Source organism: Anomalospiza imberbis, chromosome 14, assembly GCF_031753505.1.
Source record: "Anomalospiza imberbis isolate Cuckoo-Finch-1a 21T00152 chromosome 14, ASM3175350v1, whole genome shotgun sequence".
Classification (NCBI taxonomy): domain Eukaryota; kingdom Metazoa; phylum Chordata; class Aves; order Passeriformes; family Viduidae; genus Anomalospiza; species Anomalospiza imberbis.
The window spans coordinates 10006010-10025069 of NC_089694.1; the positions used below are offsets into that span (position 1 = coordinate 10006010).

At 42.6% G+C, this 19060-nt stretch overlaps 1 protein-coding gene across 5 annotated transcripts in view; it reads left to right on the forward strand.

Moving 5' to 3' along the window:
- Window positions 1-733: 733 nt before the first annotated feature.
- STAG2 (STAG2 cohesin complex component) overlaps window positions 734-19060 on the forward strand; it is a 74862-nt gene continuing 56535 nt past the window's right edge. For 3 of the 5 annotated variants that reach the window (XM_068204855.1, XM_068204860.1, XM_068204859.1), the window contains exon 1: window positions 734-954. The gene's annotated coding sequence lies outside the window, so the exon portion shown is untranslated. Of the gene's footprint in view, window positions 955-1121; window positions 1417-2197; window positions 2264-19060 lie in introns of those variants that run through there. The other 2 variants (XM_068204858.1, XM_068204857.1) reach the window with 2 other exon arrangements.

A 19060-nucleotide genomic window follows, 5' to 3' on the forward strand; every position in this document is an offset into this window, starting at 1 on the left:
CTTAGCATTACACAATAAAGTGAAAAAAAACCCAGGCGTCACAAACTGTGTATCTGGTTACTTTAAGAATTCTGTACTGCTTATATGGATCGTTTTAGGTTCATACAATCCTCATGCAGGGAGGAAAAACGGAATCTCACAAATGCTCATTTAACTTGAGCACACTGGGCGATGGGCAGAATTCTGCAGAAGGCGTTTCTGGAGAACGCTCCCGACCACACGAGCTGCAATCGGTGCCAGCAGACCTCGCTTCTGTGCGCGTCCTGCAGCTCCCAAGATAAGGCACCCTGCATCCATGAGGGCAACCGCGCGTTTATCTCCCGAGCCGAGGGCTCCCCCGACACGGCTCCGCTTCCTGGCGGCGAACGCAGGGAGCGAGGGCGGCCCTGCGGTACTGGCTCCGCGGGGCACTTCGGTAAAGCCCAGCTTCGCCTCGGCCGGACAAACGCGTCCAATTCCCGCAGGGTTGCAACGGCCGAGGCGCGGGCCTGCGTGCCGCCGGGCGCGTCCCGGGGCCGGCCCCGCGCCCGAGCGGCCGCTCCTTTTTAGGCCGCGCCGGGCCCCGCTGCCGATCGCCCCCCGGGCCCGCCCCGCCGCAGCTGCGCGCCCGCCCCGCGCATGCGCCGCGCCTTGTTTACCCCGCTCGGCGCGGCGCCGCCGCGGCCGGCCGGCAGGTGTCGCCCCACGCCCAGGAGAGCGGGCCCCGCTGGGCGGCCGCCAGGTGGCGCCTGCGCCCTCCATTCGCCCGCGAGCCGCCGAGCAGCGAACACCCCAAACAATCCCCAGCGCCGCCGCCAAATTAAATAACCCCGACCCGCCCGCGCCCCGCGCCCCCTCCGCGCCCACAGCCCGGCACCGGCCGGGACGGGCGCGCAGCCGGCGAGCCGCGCCGGGGATACGGGAGCGGAGCTGCGCGCCGGGGCCTCCTCGCTGCCTACGCCGACACTGGGCAAGGTAAGTTAGAAAATGGCGGCGAAGCTTCTGGAAGTTTGGCGGGGGGACACGGGATCGCGGTGCGCGGCGGCGATGAGAGGCCGGGCCGGGGGCCCGCGGCGCCCGGGCCCGCACGGGGCGCCAGGCCGGCTGGCCGCGGGGACTGCGCGCAGCCAAGATGGAGGACGGCGGGGCCGAGCCGCGAAAACACTCCAGCCCCCCGCTTCCCCACCCCCCGTTCCCGGCGCGCCGCGGCGGGGAGGGGGGAGGCGAGCGGAGCGCGAGTGAGAGAGCGAGAGGGCGCCGAAAGCGGCCCCCCTGCCCGTCCCGGCCCCCTTCCTCCTCCCCAGAGCCGGCCGCGGGCAGGCCGGGCCTGGCGCTCGGCGAGCTAAAATGGAGAACCGCCTTCTCCTCCTCCTCCTCCTCCCCCCTTCTGCCGAGCCGAGCAGGGGCTGCCGGCAAGATGGAGGACTCGGGCATTGTGTGCGTGGGGTGTGTGTGCGGGCGAGCCGGGCCGGGCCGGGCCGCTCGGGTGGGCAAGCGAGGGGAATGGGGTCGGGGCCCGAGGCGCGCTCGGGGGGAGCGCTGGGCCGCGCAGAGAAAATGGTGGGGCGGCTGCCGGTGCCCCGGGGTCGAATGTCGGGGGAGGCCGCGGGCAGGGGACTCGCACTCCTGACAGCGCTCGCCACGGCTCCCTTCCCCGTGCTCCCGGCTGCCCAGCGGCCGAGTTCTTCCTTCCAGTCTGCTCCCGGCGGGTTCCCCGCGCAGGGAAGTGCCGAGGGATCGGGGTTTGTCTCCTCCGTCTCTCTTCCCAGAGCTGGGGGAACTCTGGCCGCCCTTCCCCGTGACTGCATAGGAGGGCTGGCGGAAGGGGGGCTCCCTTCGGCCCGAGTGAGGACGTAGGTAGGGACTGACCTGCACCTTCCCCCCCGCCTCCCTTCGCTGCCCCCCCCGCCCCGGCGCCCAGCTCGGCGAAGGCCTTTGTGGGTCGAGTTTTCCCCTCCGAGTGACTTTGGCCGAGCTCCTCGGCTGCTGTCCGCTAAGAGGAAGAGTTGTGGCAGTTTCCGTTCGGCTTCCTTTATTTTTTTTTTTTTTTTATAAAGAAAGGGCGCTTGCCAACTTGTGCCGGGGACGCCCGATGCCGGGAGCCGCGTGTTGCTGGAACCCCGCTGGGCTCTCGCCGGCCCCGGTGGGGGAGGGGGGCAGGAGGAGGAGGAGGAGGAAGGAGAATGCTTCTTACTGGGGGGTTTTGGCGCCACTTTTGTTTTAGATAGTGCTCCTCTGCCCCCTCCTCCTCGGCACGCACTGAACTGAGCTGAACCCTGCCCAGGTAGGAAACGAGAGCTTTCCTGGTGTTTCTCTTTTCTGGGCGCTTATTTTCTCTACACAGATTAAAATATATATATATACATATATATATACACACACATATATATATATATATACGTGTGTATATATGTATATGTAGTTGCTGCGGATAGGGACGGAGGGACAGAGGAGTGAGCGGCCGCAGATGGCTGGGCTGGGAGGCCCTGTTTTCCGGGAATTCCTCTCCCTGCCCGAGCGCATCCCTGGTGCTGGGCGTGCTGGCCTTGGGGGCCCGCACCGCTGTGCTCCCGGCCGCGCTGCCTCCATGCCTTCCTCTCTTCTGGTAGCGCTGTATAATCCGTCTGCCCCGTGGAAATCCGGGACCCACCGACCTTAAATTTTTTTTTCTCTCTCCTCGCCCCCGCGAGCGGGCGTGGAAGCCATCGGGCCCCTCTGTCGCTGCTTTTATTTATTTATTACACTGTCCGTGCCCGGCTCTCCTTTCTTGTGTTCCCACGGGATGCGGCTTTAGGAAAAGGTGACACAAAGTTTCGATCACCGCCGAGTCCGGTGTTCTAGTTACTGAGGGGGAGTGGGTGGTTGGTTGTTTAGTTTGGTGTTGTTTTTTTTTTTTTTTTTTTTTTTTTGGTTTTTTGTGTGTTTGGGGTTTTTTTCCGTTTGTTTTATTTTTTAATTACTTTTTGGCAGCCCGGGTAGCTCTGCTGCCCCCCGCCTGCCCTGCCCGCGCTCGAAAGCTCTCCCTTCCCGTGCGCTCCCCGACCACACCCTGGCGTGTCCGGTCTCCCGAGGCGCCTGAGCCGCCGGTGTGACCCCGTGTTTTCGCTGCGCGCCCGGGGCCGCCGCCCGGCGCGGTTGCGGGGGGGCCGTGCCCGCGGCCCGGGCGGGCGGGCGGTTGCCGAAGTGCGTCACGGCGGCCCCGCCGGGCCTGCTCGCCGCGCCTCGGGCCGCGCCCGCCGCCCATTGGCCGCCGCCGCGCGGGAGGCGGCCGCTTCCTCCGGGCCCGGCCGGGCCCCTCCGCTCGGCTCGGGGCGAGCGCGGCCGGCGCTGCTCGGGCTCCGCTCGGCATCCCGCTTGCACGGCTCGCCGGGCTGCTGGAAGGGAACCGGAGGAAGACGCCTTTTGGATCGCTTCCCTGGAAGCCGTTGCACGACGCTTTCATGCTCTCTAGGAGTTTAGTTGAATCCTATTTTAAATGACCAAGAACGAGAGTTCCTAGCGTTTCCTACAGCGAGGTGTTGTTCTCCAAGCATAAGTCTCCCTGTTAACTCTTGGCAGTTCCGTCTCGATTTGTGATTGATTACTTCTTTCTCGTTGGTAGTGCTTGGTCATTCGAAACAACTTTTCCGTTTTTCATAGTCTCTTTTCTTTAAAGCAGTACTCTATTTAATATTATTCCTGGAGTATTTACCTGGTGTTGAACTGTCCCAAGACTTATCCATGTGCTGGCTGTCTGATTGTGTGCAAAGAAATAAATACCACAAGTGATTGTGCAATTGACCATCATTAATCTTTGTCATCTTGGTTATCACTTGTTCATTATCCTCAACTCATAATTTTGTGGATCTGTCTTCCTGGGGATCAGTCACAAAGTCAGTACCACAGATCTGGTATAGGGCTCTTTATTGGGTAACATAGTTTGTTTTCTTTTATGGCATGATAACAGTTTCATTGCTAAATGAAACAGGGTGTGAGAGCTGCCTTGCTTTTAGCATAAACATGAATATTTTTTGCTGCTGAAAGCCCTGGAGGTGAACGGGCTGCAATCCCCACACTGTTCTGATTAATCAAAACTAAAAAAGCTTCAAAGTTATACAAAGGAGAAAAATATTAATTGAATCCCATCTCTGACAAATAGATATTGCTGTGTAACTCATACTGCTCATGTTGGTCCTTCTTGACAAAACCAGTGACATTTTGTCTTGTCTGCAGGTGGGCTTTGTGCAACCTGTGACACAAACCCCTGAATTTCTGTTGATGTTGTTTGTATTGTTAGCTGTGGTAAACTTAAAGTTGGCTGTTGTAGAAGCTTAAATTCAACCAACCAAAAAATCCACAGGCATGGAACTGGGAGATAGGAAAGACTTTAATTTTTCTGTGATACTTCCTAGCCTTCAGATAACTTCCAAGTTATGTACTTGGGCCAGAGTTATGCTTTTGGAGCTTTTTCATACGTTTTCAAGAAGATAATACTGAATAAAGTCAATAATCAATGTAAGGATCTGTTAAACTTGTATTTAAGAAGTTAAATTTCTGTACAGCTCTCATCTTTTAGGTATAAAGTCTTGATGTTTTGCAACTGAAAACAAATTAATTTGAGTCAGTTTTAAATCAAGGATCCTGTGATATTTGAATATATTTTTAAAAAACTGGGTTCTGTGAAATTACAAAAAAATTGCTATTTCATAGCTTATTAAAATACTTTGTTTAAAAATCCATTATGTTACTTGAATAGCATTCATTTTATAAATTGGAGTATTCAGTTAGCTGGTTGGTAATCTAACTAAAATTCCATAAATATATCACATTTGAACTTTACATATTCAAGTCTTTCAACATTTGGAGTGAAATAATTTCCACTTGGAAGGAGTGTAAATAGAATTGTCAGTTAAATACTCTCTAGGTTTATTTTGTCTCAGTATAACTTACCAATAGCAACTGAATTATAAAAAAATAAAGTAATGTAGACAGCTTCTCTTGAATATTACATGCTACTCCAGTCTCCTGTAGAAAATAGCTGCAGGCAGCAAACCACTTGAAAGTTCCTGCTCTTGGTGGTGGGAGCAACTGTGCTAGACTTAGTTAAGTCATGAAATGATGTTGGCACATCAAAGCTTTATGAACTTTTTAAAATTAGATTGCTCTTTGTCACTTATGGCTCAAATTTAGAATGATTCCAGAATCCTCGTTTGTCATTTTCATTTGTGGTATTACTGTCTCAGTTGTTTTGCTGCAGGCAAATATTTTAGGAGAGATGAGCTTTTCTGAGACTTGTGTGCCAGTAAAAACAGGTTGTATGCTTTACAGAAACCTGAAATACTTCAGTTGCTTATTTTCACCAAATGAATCCCAGAAAATAAGCAAATATTTCTGCTTGTTACTTGTGCTTGTTGGTTGTGGTACTGGAATTCTGTGTTTTGTCAGATGAGATGAGGTTTTCAACTTAGTGTGATCTCTACCTACAGTGGCCATTCCTTCTCTAATTTGAAGACTTAGGAGAATATTGTAGGTGTGAATTTCCAAAATGGTACTGTTGGGTTTTGGTGGTGAATGTTGTTTTGTTTTGTGTTCTTTGTTTGTTTTTTTCTCCTTTTTCCTCTTTTCTTTTTTTTTAATGTGTGTAATTAAGAAAACATACTGGAAAGATGAATATGTTGTTGATTTGGTCTCTGTCAGCGAGATGTGAGGATTTCCAAGAGCATCATCTGGTTCAGTACTTGTTTTGTCATGGAAAGAAGTGATTGATAGCAGCCATCAACATACCAGTTTAATACTCTTAAATAAATGCTTTGCTCTCTTTCTCAGTATCACTTAAAACATTCATATTCTGAAAACTTCATCTTATATGAGGATCATTGAAAAAGAAGAGAGTGATAATCTAGTCCTTGGGAAACAGAAGTGAGCTGGGAATTGGAGTTTTAGGTTGGAAAAAAAGCTTACACATAGCAGATATATGGAGGAATGGAAAGAGCTTTTTTCCATGTGCATCACAAAAACTTAAATCGTGACATAGCCTATAGCTGTGGTTTACATTCAATGCCGTCCAGCGTTTTAGGTGAACTCCCCTTTAAACTCAAAGGCTAAGTAAAAGTGGGAATTCCTCCGGGTCCCATAGTTCCTGGGTCATTGGCACCGGCAGTCGTGCGGCGTGGGCTGCTCTGAGCCTCCTTTTGCCTCCTGCCCCTCCCGTCCTGTAGGCTCCGCACAGAGGTGGAACGGGACGGGGCTGCCGGCGGACGAAGCGCCTGGTTCCGCGGGGCGCGGAGCCCCTCCCGGCGGGACGGGACCGGGCCGAGCTCCCGGCGGCTCCGGGCGGCTGCAGCGGCCGCCCCCGGTCCCCAGGGGGCGCCCCGGCGGCGGGGCCGCGGCTGCGCGGGCGGGGAGCCCGAGCGGGGATGGGGCAGGGGGAAGGGGCAGGAGCGCCTTCGGTCGCCTTGGCCGTGTCACATCTGCGGAACTGCAGCTCTTGGGCGAGCGTGTATTCGGGCTGACAGACTGCTGTGAAGAGTAAACCAGTTAAGCTCTTCCATTCAGTGAATAGGTTTCGTGTTTGAAGATTAGTACAGTGACTTCAGTTGGCTTTTTATATTAGAAAAAAATCTGCTTTCAAAAAGTTCTGCATCTTTGTAGTTTAAGGGTAAGCCTTAAACTGATGTAACTTTTGACGAGGTTGGCTATTTTTTTTAAGAGTACTGTAGCAAAAACTCATTTTGAGAATACAAGGTTAAAACTGTAGTTTTAATCCTATGTTGTTCTAGCTAGAATTTATCTTCCTTAAATATTCTTATCTTGAAGTTCATTAAATCTGGTAAAGGTGGAAATTAATTTTTTTAGCATAAATACAAAGTAAGAGAAGTCTCTGAAGGTGACCCTCATTTAGATCATCACAGACAATTGTAGGACTGGTGTTGGTTAGTTGAAGTTGGGAAGCTTGTATCAGGAAAGATATTTCAGTGTTCGGGGGGTGTCAAACACATAAACTGTGTTCTTTTTTTCTTGATCCTATCAGTGTGATGGGTGAGATCACTGAGACTAGACCAGAATCCTAGATTTGATGGGTTATGCCATTCCATTATTTCAGAGTACTCAGTTTTTAGTATCTCTGTATTTCCAAGTTTTTCACTGTTTAATTGTCCTAGCTCTGTGAGATCTTGGGTAGAGAAGAGGGAAAGGAAAACCTTTCACAAACATTTTCTGAGATCTGGCACCCAATTCTGGAGGTAGGAATGTGGGAAAATTTGATCCCCCCAGGGTACCCCTGTGGCTTTCATGTGGCACCTGGCTTTTCCTAGCCTTTACTGGTACAGATTTGCGTGGAGGAGCCCAGGACTAGTCTCTATTTAAACTTGTTTATGCCAATTTGAGTCAGAAATGAAGGGCATGTAGGACTATATTTGTGTGCAGCTACCTCTTGTGTCATTGTGGCTTCAGAGGGAAATAAATTAGTAGACTGATAGCTGCTTTGTCCAGGTATATACTTCATTGTTGTCTATTCTGCATATTTTTTTGATTGTGTAGCTAGCTATGATTTCTGTCTTTGGAAGGCTTATTTTTGTAGAAGAATATGATCAGAAGAGGGAGTAGATGTAAGAAGATTGGCATATATAGCAGGGTAGTTTGTGATCTGTGATTGAGAAGCTGATCACAATACCTACCCAAAAAAAGTATCTGAGAGCATGTGTTGGTTGATTTTGTTTTTTTTGTGAAATTCTTTTTTGGTAGGTAGGTGAGTGGTTTATTTTCTTATGGCTCTGAATTTAATGGCTTAGTAGTCCTGCCCTTATACAACCTTTTATGCATTTTACTTTTCTGTGCTTTATTTTTGTAAATGTTAGAAATGTTTTGTTGTTATATTAGAACAAGGGAATATGTGTGACACTAGAAATAATTTTGTTTTCTGCAGCAGTTTTTGTTACTGCTTCTGTATAGCTCTAGAGAGGAAAGTATTTTTGCATCTGTTCCCATTGTTCAAGGGTTGATAGAACAAGCTGATGACTTCTGCTTGTGTTTTGAAAAAGGTCTCAAATGGTGCCTGTTGTCATATAATGGATCTCTCTGCAGTGGTTTAGATTGATAAGAATTATAGCTGAAATTTCAGGGTTTCCTATTAACAAAATATTGAATCTGAACATACTGCCATTTTGGAAAAGACAAAACATTTCTGAAACTACTGACTGTTTTAAAAAGTAACAACTCAGATACGCGTATTTTATTTACTTGTGGTTACATTCCAAATTTGCCTTTGGAGTTGCTGCAGAGGTTTGGTGAAATGCTGCTTAGCTTGTGGCCTGCGAGTGAGAGAGCTGTGGGTGATGTGGAGGACACCTGACCCTCCCTGCAGGCTCCCCTCGTTTCTCCCTGCTCCGGTGGTACCTCAGAGAGTGCAGGCTCATGTGATGAACGCTCCGCTGATGCTTCCTGGGAGGGTGTGTGTTGTACTTGGTGTGCTCACACAGCCAAGAGGACTTCATGCAGTTGTTTTCTATTGCTTAGGCCATGTGAACTGACTGGAAAGAGATGGGCATTGTTATGGGCAGGTAATGTTGCAGTTCTTGGTTATGGCTGAATTGCAAGTTTTTACTGAACACAGGATTTCGGCCTCAGTTTTAAGACCTTTTTGCAGCATCATATCTGGGCAAAAGAAAATTGACTTCTACTTTGTTTACAAATAAAAATAAGTTGTTCAAGATAAGGCTTTTTCAGTCTTTCATATATTTCCTGTTATTCCTTTATATAAAACTCTCAGTTCATCCCTTAAGAAGGATCAACTGAAAATTTGGACCATATCAAGTCTTAATAAGCAGATAATAAGCAAGTGATATAATTGGTTGATTTTTTTTATCAGTGTGATCTTCCAGCAAGGAGAGTTCATTGTAAGTAGAGTTTGTATGGAGTAGGGGTACGGATATAGGAAGTCTGTATTTTTTCATCTGTTACTTTTATTAATGTGCTGTGGGTAATTGAATGTATATATTACAGAAGTTACACAAATCCCCATTGTAAGTAGTGAATGTCAAGAACAAAGCTTCATAATTAATGCGTGCATTTGAGCTGTCTGGTTTTCAATTTGAAGGTGACTGTCTGACAGGAGTCTTGGAATAAGACATTTTTGATAATTATAGATATAGTGGTGAACTAATTTAATTTGTGTAAGATGGCGGTGCATCCTGACCACTGGTCATTTCACTTCTGATTTTCTTAGAGACAGAGGAATGATTATTGTGATGATCTTTCTGAGGAAGGAAACTGGGAGGGCTTGATCAAGCCTTTTTTTTTTTTTTTTCCAAAGCAAGAATGACCAGTGGCTGCAGTCTGTATATCATGTGGCAGAGCTGTGCTTGCGGCAGGGAAATAGAGAATTGATACATTGTATTTTGATTTAGGGTAAAGAATACAACTTAAATATATTTGAAAAGGAAAATCTATCATATTAATAATTTAAGATTAATAACATAAGAATATGTAAAACCTGGCTGTTTAGTAGTATTTAGGGATGGGAACAGTATTCTTGCATGAAAGTTACAGTTTGGTGTGTTTTTTATTGTTTCTTATGTACCTGTTTGGACAACTGTATCCAAAATACTTTCTCTTAACACCACATGAAATAAAGTTTTGCGTAATGAATGTACAGTTTCTTCCTAGAAGTAATGCCACAATGAAAAAATTGTGTTCTTGGTCACAGAATTGCTTAGGTGGGAAAGGACCCCTGGAGGTCTAATCCAGCCTTCTCCTTAAATCTTATCCTGTAAGGCCACTTGTCAAGTTTTGAATGTCTCAGAGGATGAAGTTTCCTCAATCTCTCTGGCAATCTATTATGCTGTTCCTATTGGAAGCTCCTTCTTTATTTCAAATTTTAAAGTTATCTTAAATTCCTGAAAAGATTCATGTTTTACATCCCCCAGTATATGTTTAGAAAGTATCCCTTGATGTGGGAGGCTTGGAACTATAATATCCCGATTTAGAACAGGTGATGGCTTTTTCCTGGGAATTTTAGAAAAAGAGACAGGTAAATGGCTACTGAATAACTTTTTGGTGCCTACTGTTCCCTCTTGTTCCATGTGCTGTATTTATCTTTCTTCTGTCTGTGCTCAAGCTTCACTTACTGTGACAAAGTCTTGCAAATAAAACTTCCTTTCTTAAGCATTTACCTGTTCACTTAAGTGCCATTCATACACTAATCAAAATGATTCTTCTTGCAGTTTTCATATTTAAGCAGCGATATTTTTATTCCTTCTCATAAGCATTATTTCTAGAAATCTGCAGTTCGTTTGAAACTATGGTAACCAGAAAGGAAAGCTGCACAAGTATCTCTCTTGGATCTGTGGTATAGGTCTGTTGTTACTTGCCTAATAAACAGTTGGCTAAAGAAGAGGTGAAACTGGCTTTTGCATGTTGATTTACCAAACGTAGAAATGGTTTAACAAGGCAAATGCTTCAATAACAATGGAAAATGTTTGGTTTTCTTCCCCACTCAATTACATTTATTTTCACTATTCTTCTTTTAAGATGTTCTTGTTTTATGAAGTGTGCTTCCATTCAACTAGTTTTGATAAGTTCTGTTTTCAAAACTGATATATATTAATATTTGATTAATTAAAAAATGTTTATCAATTAAAAGGTATTGCTGATGCAGTGACATGCATATTGTATTACCACTCTGCTATCAGACAAACCATATTTTGTACACAGATGAGCTGTGGCTTGACAGTTGAAATATAATAAAAAAATCAGCTTTTAGGAATTTTATTTATCTTGCTGCATTGCATTGTCTCTGTTATACTGCTCAATTTCTATTCCCCAATACAGTGGTTTTTTGAAGTTAGCTTAGAGCCTCAGAGCAGTACTTAGTGCTAAACAGAAATTTTCAAAGGTGGCAAGACAGATTGTTTACATCAATATGATATAAAAATGTCAAAACCATTTTTAGATACTTTCAGTTCAATAGCATCAGATAGAAGAAAATACAGAAAGTCATCCTCTTCATGTACAGTAGGTTACTCATTAAGATTCTTCCTATTCACCCCCAAATGCAGTAACAATCTCTGTAAAATTGAATTCTCAAAGGTTTTCCTTTTTATGCCAAGAGGCTGTAAACTGCAAAGCATACCTTGCATTCAAAACTGGTTAGAGAAGTTTTGTTTACAAGAGAGGATTTATGCATTCTTGCATAAGCCTACAAATGGGCTTAGTCTTCCCCTATCTCCAGTGAAGGGAGGCATGGAAAAATTCAAATGGTTCTTTTGGATGCAAGATTGACTCCATGTTCCTGGGAACTTGGGGATTTAAGAAACTTACTGAAGTTTTTCAGTTCCTTTACAAAAGCATTATTTGTTAGTGTATAAGGAATTAAGCATCCTAGGAGATAAAATGGGATTACTATGATGAAGGAAAATACAGCAAGAAAGGTAGGAATGTGGAAGGAAATGGGGATGAATACTAGAGTCCTTTCAAAAGTAAGTTGTGTATCCAGTTCTATCTTCTTCTCTTTTTTATTCTGTTGTGGAATATGTTGGCATTGAGTTATTAGATATGTGCAGTATAAGTAACTGCTTTAATGTAAAAACTTAATCTTAGAATACATTGCCAGATGTGGAAAGGTGCAAAAGTTTGTTTTGAATGTTTAATTTTTGAATGCCAACCGATCAAACATTAAAGGCTTTCTGTACAGGATTTGGCGGGGAGAATTCAAACTGGCGATCTGTTGAGAACAGTTTTTTCTGTGAGGGTAGTTGGTGGAGAGACGAGTTATTTCACTGATGTGAAAGAACAGAATTGAGCAGTTATGTAACTAAGTAATTTTTCAACATTACTTCACGTGCAGAGTTTCCTCTCTCATTCATAGCGTTCTTCCCTCCATACTTGTTCACTTCAAGCTACTGAAGATGAGGCTTCCCATTCACAGGACAGTTCCATGAGCAGGTGCTGCTGCTAGGGTGGGTCTGTCTGTCCTGATCACATGCTCTGTTGTTAGCCTTGTGCCTGTGTTTTATGATCACTTGAACCCTACAGGTGAACTGGTTTAAGAGCTAAACTCCAAAGAAAAGTATTTTTCTGTGGGTTAAATTCCTGTGAAATCAAATGTCTGCTGCTTCTGCATGAAAGAGGATATTAGAGCTTTTGGCTGGTAAGAATACAGAAATACTCAGTATTTCAGTAGTTGAAGTGTTTGTTATCAGTTATCTGGTCCAACTGTAGTAGCAGTGTCTTCTGTAACTGAAGAGCCAGCAAAAGGAAACTTTTTTCCTGCTGTCATCTACTTTTCTACCTGGTCTTATTCATAAAAACCATCAGGCTGGCATGCCAATTCCAAAAGTAGTCCCCTAATCTCTGCAGTGATCTCCATTTTATCTTTTTTTTTCTTCCTCTGAAATGTTGCAAAGTCTGTCATAGATCAATTAGAGCTCCACAAGGAAATTCAGGCCTGTGGTCGATTTACATTAATTTATGCAGTCGTGAAGATGATGTACATTTTTCTCTGGTTACAGTCTGTGTTCTGGTTAGAAGTTGGGCAGGTGTTACTGGGGATAAGATGGAAGGGGTAAGAGAAGATTTTAAGAACAGTTATAGAAGATTTTTCTTGCAGCTTTGGCATGGTTAATCAGATGCTGTTGTAAAAACCCTGCTAGACCTCCTTCTTCAGCTGGATGCTTACCAGCCTATTGTGGTTAGATCTTATTATGAGCCTTTGCACTCTTGAGTTGTCTGTGGTTCCTGGAAGCTGCGGTGCCAGTTCTATACATGAGGTCTGCTTGGCCTGTTTACAGAGTATGGACCATGATATGCAGTGATCTGAAGTCCCATCCCTCCTAGCTTTGGAGATTTTTGGGGCATCCTGAGGCTACAGGTCTTATCTCTAAGAGTGCCTGATGATTAAATCAGACATACCCTTTTTTTTATCTGATAAAATATTAATGTTGTCCTTCAGAGATAATGAGAAATGCCTGAACATGCCATGTGCCTCTCCTCTTTACCTCACTTTTGGCACAATTTAGACCATTTTGTTCTACACTTGGAAGAAAGCTTGTAGAGTGTTTTTTGCAACCTGGGATCCTAGCTAAGAAGATGCTGGCTTTCTTTACGTGTTTGGGAAGAGCTTTGCACTTGAATGATCAGAAGCTATTATGTTGTGATTCATCGCCTAATTCCTCGCCATTTTAGATTTTGGAAAACTAGTCTGCTCTAGACAGAACTGTGATTTATTGAAAATAAGATTCTATAAGAAAATCAAACTGACACCTACACTGTAGGCTGACTTTTGCTTTGTGAGGTTGTAGTCTGGTCGGGAATACGAGGCAGCAGGAAAGTCATATTTACAAGATGTTTGGAGTTCTGCAGAACACTTCAGGTTGTACAGAGGATTATAGAGATGTGGGTTGTTCAGCATGCCTTTATATAAGCTGTGTTGGAGCAGGAGTTTCTTTTTTGGTGTTGCAATTTGTAGCAGGCAGTGGGCATTGGTTCTCCCCAGTTTTGCAGGTGCTCCTTAGAAGCACTGTTGTGAATATAGCTGCAATTGCCTGAGCTCTCTGTTTCTCCTTACTGCTGTTGAAATGTTTCTGTGGGACTTCCCTGCTTGGAAGCATGCCAGAATGAGTGTGTGGGAAGACTTAATACTGGCTACTTACATAGCATTTTGTATGTTCAAACTCTTCTGCAAATATTAACTAATCTTTATTTAACATTTGAGCCTAATTTTTGTCAGTATAAATCAATAACAGGCAGGTATGACCCCTATTTTTTTGATGTCAAAAGAACAAAATACTGTCACTAGAATAGTAAGAATAATCTTTATCATCTCATTAACATACCATTTTTTGTCACGGTACTCTTCTGGTTTCATGTGGTGTGGAAAAAAGTTAGGAATGGAGTGCAGTGCTACTCTTCAGGAGGTCTCTGCATTGTAGGATGCTGACTGTGGGAAGGAGTTGCATTGTGTTCATTTTGTGTAGCATTTCAAGCTTTTGTGTTGGTTTTTGTTTCTGCAGTATTAAGGTTTATTTCTTTCCAGTCTGGGGAGCTGTAGCATATTCATGACAAGTAATGCTGTGAGAATAATGTTCATTCTGAGCTTGCTGCTTAAGAGCTGTCATTCATCTTAAAATATATAGTTAGGTTGAAAATTCCTGTAAAAGTTACTAAGGTTTACCCTACTTGTGTTTTGGCATTGTAAATGCCAGTTTTCAGTTAACTGGTATTTATTAAATGGAATTGCTATGACAAATTCATTAAGCTGTTAGTGTTTTAATTACTGTAAGGTTCTTGCAGCACCAAATGTAAAGCAGCTGGGGATGTTTTTATTAAGGTCCCATATTTTACTTTAAAAATTACTGTCACATTGTTTTTTGTTGATCAGCTGTTGATCAGCTCTAAATGACTGCTGTGTTGTAGGGAAGTATTTTGCTGTAGCAGTGTCTAAAAATCAGCATATGGATTTCAAACAGATTTATAATTAATAAAAATGTCCCTTTTGAGTGGCAGTTTTTGCAGATAGTTTGTTTTACATTATATTAGCCAGATTTTCTACAGCTTCTTTTTATTTTGAAGAGATAATAAAATAGTTTTCTTCATGTAATTTACAACTAAAGTCTGCATTAAGTGATAAATGTCTGTCTTTGCAATTTGGATTGGATATATTTTCTTTGCAAGCATCCTTTTAAAATGTGGCCTCAGTTCTGGCTTAAGTGTTAAGATTTTGTCATTCCAGCTTTTGCTTTGTGAGTTAAACATGAAAGCGGTTTATACAGTGAATTGCATGCTGGAAACAGCATGGATTAATAGGAAGAAGCATTGAGGTCAGGGTCCTTAGTCTAGGTGGGGTAGTGTGCTAAACCAGCTCACTTCCTACACCACAACTGGCCTGGACACTCTTCCATTGTATTGAGTTCCCTCTTGGAAACACTCAGTGAACTGGTGGGTTGGGCTTATTGGCATTAAACTTTTAACAGAGAATTCAAAGAGAAATTCCCTAAATTACTGTAAATTTTCTTTTCATTTGTGATAGCATTATTTGTAGAAGCTACACAGATCAATGAAGAAAATAATTAGAAATAGAGCTAGTTCTCATTACATACTCTTGGAGTATTGAACTACTCAGTGGTGTGTTGGAATAAAGCTAGTCCTGTCTTTGCAGGGATGAGTGGTAGATTGTGATCATACCTCATGTGTTGAAATAACTTTGTAATAGTAAGGGATTAGAGAACCCAGATGAGACCAGTCTAGGTTGTACTTGGTAAAATGAGCTAGTGGTTAATTTTTCTGCAGGAGTTTAACAACTTTCTGTTTCTGTCTCATCTCTGCTGCTTTCATTGCCGTTTTATGTAGGCTTTAGGCAAAGGCGATCAACTGTTGGATTATCAGAACATTGAGTTTATTTAGACAGTACAAACCAGAGTGAGTTAAGAATTTTCTTTACTGTGGGAAAAACAGCATGTGGGGCCAGGGTTTTCTATTTCATAGCTGGCTAGGTAACACTTGGTACAGGCACTGGGTGTTGTACTAAATATTCATCATAGTGCCATAGCCAGAGAGAGTAGGCTGGATTTGGAGCAGTGTATGGCAACTTCTAAAGCAGTTGTCGCTACCAGAACAGTACAGACATCTCTGTTTGCTTTTGATGGAATTGGACAGTTGATTATGTCTGCCATAGTGTCTCACTGACTTTCAAAAGAGCTGTTTTGCACCAGCCACAGGACTCTTTTGTTGAGCCAGCTCAGCTTATTAAACTGTTGGAAAGCTAATTAATTTGAAAAGAAATTAATAGATTGTTGCTCAACAAAGAGTATGACAAGTGCCCTTGACTATGAAGTATGGCCAGAAGTAAATGCAAGAAGGGAGCAGTGGGACAGCTCTTTTTTCCAGTAGCAACCCATCTGTTTTATTGTATTATCAAGCTACTATGGTTATTGTTTGTAGTTTCATTATTTAGCAAAAAAGAGAGTTAATGCAATCTCTTCAAATATTGGTATAAATGTTGAATCACTTAGTTGATAAGTCAAAGGAATAACAGAATAAAATTTGAAATTACTAGATTTTGGCCAAATTGTTACTGTTGAACAGTTTCCTTTTCTGCAGGTCAGTGACAAGTTGAGAAGGTGTAGAAAAGGTAAAGATTGTGAAATAGGGAGGTAAGTGGGAATGATGGAAGTGCTGAAGTTGTATTTTGTATAATGTGTAATGTATTTTATATTCTAGGTATTCAATAATAGTGGTGTAAAACCTTTTAATGCTGGAGGGCATGATGGTTTAAAATGTGCATTCAATTTTTAGATTTGGTAGTTTCTGTACAAAATACTTAACAATGACAATACTTAATTTGGAGTTGAAGGGTTTGTTTGGTAGGTTGTATATTGGACTTGTGTACCACAGTATCATAGAACACAGTCAAGAGTCTTAGAAACATGGGGATATCTCTGTTACTTCTATTTAAGTGGTTCTCTGGAGCCACTAATCTGGAAATATATTATACTCCAAATGAAATGGAGCAGAATTTTTAATGTGTTTTGGGGAACCTGTAAGTGGCTGAATTAATCAGTTAGATATCAAACAGTATAAGCTGCATATTGCTGTAAAATCACTGTTATTTTGGGCATCATACAAAACCTTAATTATTGCAACTGTCACATCCTGAAATAGTATCTTGTAGTGAATCAGAAGTTTTTATCTTCTATGGTAATAAACAACAAGCAAAAAAAGTTACTTGAAAAATGTATTTCACCAGTGTTGTTACTAAATCCTCAAATCTTGAGAAAGTGAGGCTAAGGAATGTCTGTCTATGGATATACATGGAATGAGTTCAAAAGGAGAGCGAAATAGGTTGTTTATGTTAAGAGAAACGTAAATGGCTGATAAATAGAGTTATCAAAAGTAGTGAGAAAACACAGATTTAGACTATTTTAATGATATAGTATAATGATAAATCAGCATTGAATAAAATGCAGAGTCATGGCAGTAAGGAGCGTCTTTAAGGAAAATGTAGTTGGGCATATACTACAATATTTTGGTTTGGTTTACTCTGTATTTGTTTTACTGGACAGATAAGGTGTTTACTTTTGGGGGTAGTTTGTCCTACTATGTAAGTTAAGGTTTCTATTTTAAAAATACTATTGTATTTTAATACTTTGGTGACTTTTGAAGCTGTGTGTTCTGTACATGTCTTCTCTTTCTTCATCTGCATTCTTGACATTCTTTCCTCCAAAGCACAAAATTCAACTGGTGCTACATAAAGGAAGGGCTTCCATTGTCTGTAATACTGCTTTTAGTATTGCTTCAAACTGTTTTTAATATGATAAAATAATTAACTATCATATTTAGTGCCCACCTCTTGTGCATAAGGCCAGGCAGCACTCTTAAGTGTCCCTGAATCAAAAATGCCACACCTGCATGTTAGGAAGATGCTGACTTACTCTTCCTATGCTGGTTTGTTCTTCCTGTTTGTAAAATCAACCTGTAATCCAGCAGGTTTAATGATGGATCACATATCTTCTGTCCAGGACAGATCTGGTTAATGCAGAATTGCAGAAATGTTGTTGTGGGCCTCAGTCTAAGGGACATCAGGGTTCTGTGAGCGTGTGATCCGGTACTGGTTTATACGTGTCCAAGTATAAACACTTGTGGTATCGCTGTCAAAGGACTCCTGGGTGTGCTTCTGTGTCTTGTTGGCACAGAAGGCAGATGTTCATGCAGAAACCTGGAAGGTGGTGTGATTTAAGTGTCATGCTGCAATTTTTGACTGTCTTGTAAATTAATCTGTGTTTAGATCCTTTGGTGGCTTAATTTTGGAGCGAGGTGGTTTTTGGTCAGAAAAAGCCATGCAGTAGCTTGGAGCAGGCTGGGTTATGGTTCCCCTGAGTGCTGTTGCCTCTGGACTGTGTGTGTTGACACTATAGGTGGGCATACCTGTTGTGTGCATTATCTCCTTGTATTGCTTCATGGGCCACAAAATGAAATTCATAAGTTGTATTATTGTTGAACTTCCTAATAACTGTTAAGTATTACTAGACTACTAAACTGCTCTTCATTGAGAGCTTAATTAAAATAAAGACAAAGGATACTACAGAAAAGCCTAATTTTATGTAATAAATATTATTTTACTTAATAAATACTGAAATATATGGTAGATAAATACAGTCCATTTCATAATGGCAGAATATTAATCTTCTGATCATAATTTGGTAGCAGTTACTTTCCTGAAGTAATTCTTTAACCATGCCATTTTAATTTTTTCCTCCTGCTCTCTCATTCCTGCCCCCAGATATTTAGATTTATGATTAGCATCTGTCATTTAACACTGTTAACTCCTCTGTCTTCTGTAATTCTCTGCAAGACACAGTAGTGCTGCCCTATTTAATTGCATTATTTTTTTTTTCTTGCACTGATGTTTGCTAATTCATCTTGTGAGGTAAATGGTCTTTGGAGTAACAAGTAGGAAGGGGGAGTTGTCAGTAATGGAGATGTAGGCTAATGGGTCCACATCAACCACTGCCACTGACAAGAAACTCCACCAGGACCTTTTAAAAAAATCTGCTAAAGCAGAGGAAGTGTAAAGGGCGCCCTGGGGTTTTAGGTACCTCTTCATTGCTATAGAAGTAGACTTGATCACTTAATACCAGTTAGGGCAAAAGGCTGGAAAGGGAGAACTAAAATATTTTCCCTGATTTTGTCACTCACAATTCTTTAGCTAGATGTGCAGTTTCCTGTGCAGTGTTTCAAAGGCTTTTTAAAAAAACATATTTAGGCTTCTATAGATAAGCCTACCTGTAAGATTGTGGAGGCCCACGATCTTCTTAGTCATGAATTCAAGTTCATAAAGCAGTCCTTGGACTTAAATTTCGTTTTGTTCTTGTGGGTATTGATGGAGATGGTTAAAAGCTAACACTTTTAAAGCAACAGCTTTAGTTGAAATTATTCATTACTTTGCAGTGAGAAGTACAGGATTGTACTCATTAATAAATGTTTGTAAGAAATTTTCTGGTCATAACATTCTCCTAAGTGTTTGTAAGAAATTTTCTGGTTATCACATTCTTTTTTTTTTTTTTTTTTAAGTTCTTACTGCTTCTAATGTAACTTGGGTATGTAATAATGT